The sequence below is a fragment of the Rutidosis leptorrhynchoides genome, chromosome 3, assembly GCF_046630445.1.
Source record: "Rutidosis leptorrhynchoides isolate AG116_Rl617_1_P2 chromosome 3, CSIRO_AGI_Rlap_v1, whole genome shotgun sequence".
Lineage (NCBI taxonomy): Eukaryota > Viridiplantae > Streptophyta > Magnoliopsida > Asterales > Asteraceae > Rutidosis > Rutidosis leptorrhynchoides.
The window spans coordinates 100,707,040-100,713,372 of NC_092335.1; the positions used below are offsets into that span (position 1 = coordinate 100,707,040).

General features: G+C 31.2%; 1 long non-coding RNA gene across 3 annotated transcripts; it reads left to right on the plus strand.

Annotated features, from left to right (window-relative positions):
• Positions 1-1,467: 1,467 nt before the first annotated feature.
• On the plus strand, positions 1,468-5,658 carry LOC139896568 (uncharacterized). 3 transcript variants are annotated; one of them, XR_011776276.1, is made up of 7 exons: positions 1,468-1,705; positions 2,228-2,410; positions 2,522-2,641; positions 3,131-3,267; positions 3,792-3,978; positions 4,060-4,130; positions 4,231-5,658. It is a non-coding gene; the product is annotated as an uncharacterized lncRNA (long non-coding RNA). The 3 variants fall into 3 exon arrangements; XR_011776275.1 differs by having other exon boundaries at positions 3,792-4,130; XR_011776274.1 differs by having other exon boundaries at positions 3,792-5,658.
• The last annotated feature ends 675 nt before the right edge of the window (positions 5,659-6,333 follow it).

A 6,333-nucleotide genomic window follows, 5' to 3' on the forward strand; every position in this document is an offset into this window, starting at 1 on the left:
TGGAATCACGAGTTTGTTTAAACGAAACAGTTTAATGATATGTTTTAGGTATTAAGTGAATGTAAATGTTAATGTCACTTAGTTTAATGACCCGTGGAACAACATATTCCGACTAAGAAACTTGTCGTTGTTTTTACAAACATATTGAGACATTTATTGTCGCATACATATGCAACGCAATTAATCTCGTAAAAAGAACACATATTTTTTAATATTAATAATTATAATAATTATAATTATGAATTATAATAAAAAAAATACAATAATAATAAAATTTACTTAAAAATTGAGTATTTAAAAATTTAGTATATCTATTTTATTTTTGATTTTTATTTAAACTTAGATAATCTTTATTTATGACATTAACATTATAGAGATTTAGTAGATACTATAAATAGACAGATAGAAGATAGATTCGCCTTATCCAATTTATTTGTTCTTTTATTTTATCATATACGGAGTACTATCTTTTCCCATTTGATTTTTTATTCAACCTTTGACTTTTTATTTTATAATTTATTCTTATTCTTATTTTTTCACCTTATTATTACTAATTTTTTTCAATTCAATTATAAATTATATTCTCTCTTTTCTCGCATTTAACTATTGACTAAAAATATATTCAATTATATGATTTTAATTAGTTTAATTATTGAAGTTTAAATTATGTTTTTTTAAGACAAACCTACAATCTATACATGAAAACTACAAATATTTACATCTCACTGCCTCAAGTGAGGCTCGAACGCACAACCTCTTGATTGAAAGGTTCCCTTCATATCGCTAGGCTAAGGCCCTTTGGTTGAATTTTAAATTATCTAAGTTTAGTTTGTTGAACGATTTACTATTTTTTTTTTAAATTAAGACTCATTAATGGTAAAATATTTTAAAAAACATATATTTATAACGAAATTTATTTCTACAAGTTCACGCGGCTAACGTTAAATTTAAAGTCTAACAACACCATGACAAATTATTTTTGCATGCATTATTGAATTATAGCCCCGAATAAACATTTCATTTCTTAACAACTTAATCTTATCATTCACAATGCGCGTGCACATATCACTTTAGTCAAGTAGGTTCATTCATGTCATTATGTCACAACCTTTCTTTTGAACTTAGTTTAACACCAAGGTATATGCATTTATTATATTATTGCATAATAATAACATAATAATCTCTTTTCTCTTTTCTCTTTTATATATAATAACAAAATGTAAAATAGATCATCTTAAAAGAGTTAATCAATCCTAGCCACCCATTAAATTAAAATATTTGATCTAAACCCTTGATTATTTACTAATCTAGCTCATTACCTCATAAATCTAGCCTTGATTTGTTTGATTACAAAAATACCTTTACACATTACGCATAAAAAAAGTGGCGGCCAAATTAGGGATTTTAGGGGTCTTTTGTGCTCCTCCTCATTCTGCACAAAAAAACTCTAAAATCCTCTACACACCCATCGTTCACGATCAAACTACACTAAAAAACCTAATTTCCTCTCAAAAGACACACCATTATCATCAAAATCAAAATCGATAATCAATTCTTCCTCCACCTAATTCGAATTCGCATTCCGAATAGCGCAAGAAGAAGATACGCTGCTGCTACGAATCGTTATTCATCTCGGAGCAAGTTTGATCCATCTGTCAATGCTTCTAATTCAGTCGATTTTCGTATTGTAACCCTACTTTTCAAGGTAGATTTATAGATAACATTTTGATATAATTAGATATAAATCATCAAATTAGGGTTTTACCTTTGTAGGAGGTGTTTAGGGACAATTCACGAGTAATTATAATTATATGGATCCTATTCAGTTATTAGTATTTGTTTACAATAATTTTAATTATTGTATTAAAATATGATTATTTTGACACTGAGTTGTTGGAAATCACAATTATGATATTATTGTTGTACAACTCAACTGAAAGAATAGTCACTTTTAGAAGTATATGTTGAAGAAAACTTTCCACTGTTTGTTAAACCCGGGAAATGAATAATAAATTTTCATGTATTATTTGTAGCTTCATTTAATTTTCAAGTACTAATTGTGGCTTAATTTATATGCTCGTGTTCATTCATGTATCTAGCAATTCAATATGTCTTGACCAAATTATATTTATTAGTAAGTACATAGTGGTTTGATACTGAGACTTGGATTGACTCTACTGGTGAGGTACATTTCAACTGCTACATAATAACTTGAGATGTCTATTAGGAACAACACGTTGGAAGGTGTTTATATAATTCTTCAAATGCGCCTCCGTTGTGAGATTTACAGAAATGGGAAAGTAATGCCTGGAAAAGTTTTTGCTGTTTCGAACGAGGTTGTGGATGATCATGGTTCTAACCCGTATCTTTCCAAAAACGGGTACTATGAACATGACGTCTTATTACTAAGGTTAGTTATAGTTATTGACTCATGTTGTTTTCTTTAAATGAACATCAATTTGTGCTTCCATCTACTGACATAATCTTTTGTAATAATTGGTACAACGTGATGGTGTCATAGTAGCAACACCTATGGGAACGACAGTCTGCACATATGAAACGTATGAGAAAGATAAGAACTTGTGTTTCAATAAAGCGTAACTCAAAGATTATGCATACGTGGTTACGTTTGGCATGGAAGGTACATTGCTGAAATTTTTATATCTATTTGCTACTACAGTATACAGTTACAAACAAATATGTATGTTTATGTTAAAATCCTCTTTGGTATACATTTGAGTGAGTTCGACCCGTTTGAACAACTAAGTGTCAAAATAGGTCCTTCTTAATTTAGACATGACCCATACGATTAAGTAAATTAGAAGGTTTTTATTTTAAAAATGAATTTAGGGTGTTTTTTTTTTATTAAAAAGTAAGTTTTGACCCATTTGGTATAAATTGTCAACATGACTTTTGGGCTTATTTTGCGGGTGCGTAAGTTGAAAATAGTGAAGTTTTGATGAAAACTAATTATTACAAATATATATGTTACTGGTAACAATCCTCTTTGGTATACTTCTTTGTTTATAATTCAACATTTAACGGTTTTTTCGATTATAATTTCAACCGTTAAGGGTTATTTGTAGCGATTTTTCATAAAAAGCTGCTAACTTTGAATTATCTGGTGCAGGAATCTATGTGCGCGCCTTTCACATACCCAGAACATATTACCATATGGAGATGTTTACATATGTCTTCATTTGGTCTAAATGGGTTGATCAAAAAGCATTTAGATCCTGGTGATTATCTTGGGACAACTAATCGCAGGTAACTCTACTTATCATTATCATATGTATTCTTCTAGGCATGGAACTATTTAAAAATCGATCATGTATTGTGTTATGTGGGAAAATACATGATATTTTTTTAGCAAATGCTATGTTTTAAAACGATCATGTATTATTACTTATTATGGACAAAAAATTGCTAAACTATTCATATGTATTTTGCACATTTAAAGCTTAGATTCTTGGTTAGTAATCTAAATCTTTGTTTCAAGAAATGTCAATACTTAGATTCTTGGTTAATAAACTTTTCATATGCTACTCTTAGTTAATACGGAGTATGTATAACTTATCTCAGGTGTTGAAATGAGCTTGTCCAATTGAGCAGTATGCACGTTTCATGTTTTCGTATCATTCTATTTCTTTGTCATTCATCATTTTAGGTTACTATTTGTCATAACTGTATGCATTATATTTAATTGGAATGGTCTTTGATACGATTCACAAGAAACACGTTTTCACTATACTATGTATTGATAGTAATGCCTCTTCTATGTTATTATTCAGGTTATCCTATCTTCAATTGACTATGGCAGATACATACAGTGCACTACTACCTTAGGTAACACTCTTGGGGTTCCCGTGATTCCTCAAGCTCAAAGTTGCACTTATATCAATTTATTGTGGCTGCTATGGTTAAGTTTAAAGGTCACAAACTTGGTGGGGTAGTAAAGGATTAAATGAGTCATTTTTGGTATGGTTGTTCACTACAACTCATTCTAAGTGTTAGTGTGTCTAAGAGTTTTCAAGTGTCTAAAATATGAATACACTATAGATTGAGAGGTCTTTCCTGACAAGCAAGAAAAGCGTCATGCTTTGGAGTTATTTAAATCAGCTATTCACTTGGTAATCGACTAATTTATTTATAATTAAGTTCTCTAAGGATTATTTACTTTTTTAAGAAGTACATGTACCATTTGATGTTCATGTTTATGCTTTTTTCCAGATTGATAGGATAACTATTGGTTCAGATCTATAAGGAACACACTCGATTTTATATTTTGATGATGAAAATGAAGGTTAGTCCTAATAAGACATTTTTCAAATTAACTCATTTTAGCAATAGTGTATACATTTGTGGGATTCTTCAGTTAAATAGTATTTAATGAAGATGGGAAGTTGGGTTCATGGGTCGGATAATGGGTCAAAACATGTTTTAATTATAACATGCCATTTTTTTTACAATACCTGGGTCGGGCCAGGTCATATGGACTGATGCACTAACACTTTTTCATTCATTTTGTTAAAGGTAAAAGGTAAAAAAGGTAAAAGGTAGAATGTTTTCCCTATTCAGGCTACCCGGGAGGGCGAGTAATCCGACCCCATACTCTAATGTACGCAGCCCAGCAGGATTACTCCCTGGCTGTTTCCAACCCTTCCTTGGCCACCGCTAAATATTCGTCCCAGACGGGATTCATTTTGTTAAAGGATATCTAGCTAAACCATCAAATTACAAAAGCAATTTATATCTAAAATACAATTTGAAAGATTTTTGAAAGACCACCCGTTTGAGATGAAAGACCACCGAGGTTGATAACTATAGGTAAAAGTGATCAAATATCCACTGCTAGAGTTCATCCTCGTGATCAAGTTTACTTGCTTTGACAAATAAAACCATTATACTTGGTAGAGCATATCTTGGCTTTATTGGATTCACATCCAAGGATCTGCTCTAGCGATTTCCTTATCAATTTATGTTTTATTTTTTGTTACGCTGTCATTAATTTGATATTAATTTACCTTTAATCTGGAAGACAGTGGCAGTAGCACCGTATATCGTAAATTACACGGGAGCACTCTCCCGTCAATACCATGGTACGATTACGCCAGTTTAGCTAAATCAGTGTGCTACTTGACAACATGCCACACTCGATATCGTTGTAGGTTTATGGCTGGCAGTGCTTAAGGAAACGAATAATTACTATGCATGTGTTGCAGAAGTGAAACTCAACTCACTCTTAATGAATTAAGTATACAGGTTCACCAGTGAACTCTTTCTGTAGTGCTTACACACGAATTTTCAAACAGTTGTTTGCATGTCCAGACGAAATCAGAACTACTACCGAGGGTCCTTGGCTGAAAAGGGGAAATAGCAAGCCAACTTGAGTTTCTTCGCAGGGGATACAAGGTCGACTTCTTTTACCTCATAAAAATTGCAACATATTATGTTTATGTTCTATCTTCTTAAGGTTTGCAGGGTCCAGCGAAGATCAATGCTTTACCGTACACTCCATCATCCTGTTGTAATATTACACTTGAACATGTCAAGTGATTTTTACGTATGTGGGTTTTGTCAGTCGGTTAATGTATTAATGCTTAAAACTATCTTACAAGTATGTAAACATTAAACTTATGTTGGTATGCTTATCGTTTTATGTTTACCTTTAATTGTTCTGTTTGTCCTTTTTAATGTTGGTATGCTTATAATGCCCCGTTTAAAAAGACGCATGTGTGCTTTATGTTAATTGTTTCAGAAGAGCTAATGGTCTTTGTGATGGTTATCATGGTTATCAATGTGTAAAAACTTATATTTTTTTTACAAATTCAACTCTAAACTAATAATGTAACTATCTATTAGTACTACAAACAAACTGACATTAATAGGTTACTATTATATTTTCTTTTGCTTTGTAATCAAACGAGCTTATTATATATAAAGCTACTTTACTCGAATCATCACAATTTCGATAATGCCCATACATCGGATGATGTTGAAAAGGTGAAATTCGGGTCTTACATGGGATGTTGTTGAGTGGGTGAAATTGATCACTTCGACTTTAAATTTTATTGTCTTATCAAAATATTCAACTTATATGTTGCCGTATATAATTGATCAAATGCGACAGTCGCCTATTTTCGGGTTGATTTGATTCAAAAGAAGTTCGCTTTTCTGCTATTAAAAAAAACATATATCGGGTCTTTGGATGTGGGTCAAAATTGTTGTTTTTGGATGTGGGTCATGTTTATATTTGCGTAGCATCAATCATTTAAATAATATAAAATATCAGTTTATGAAGTTTCAAATTTATTCTCAATTAGTCTCATACGA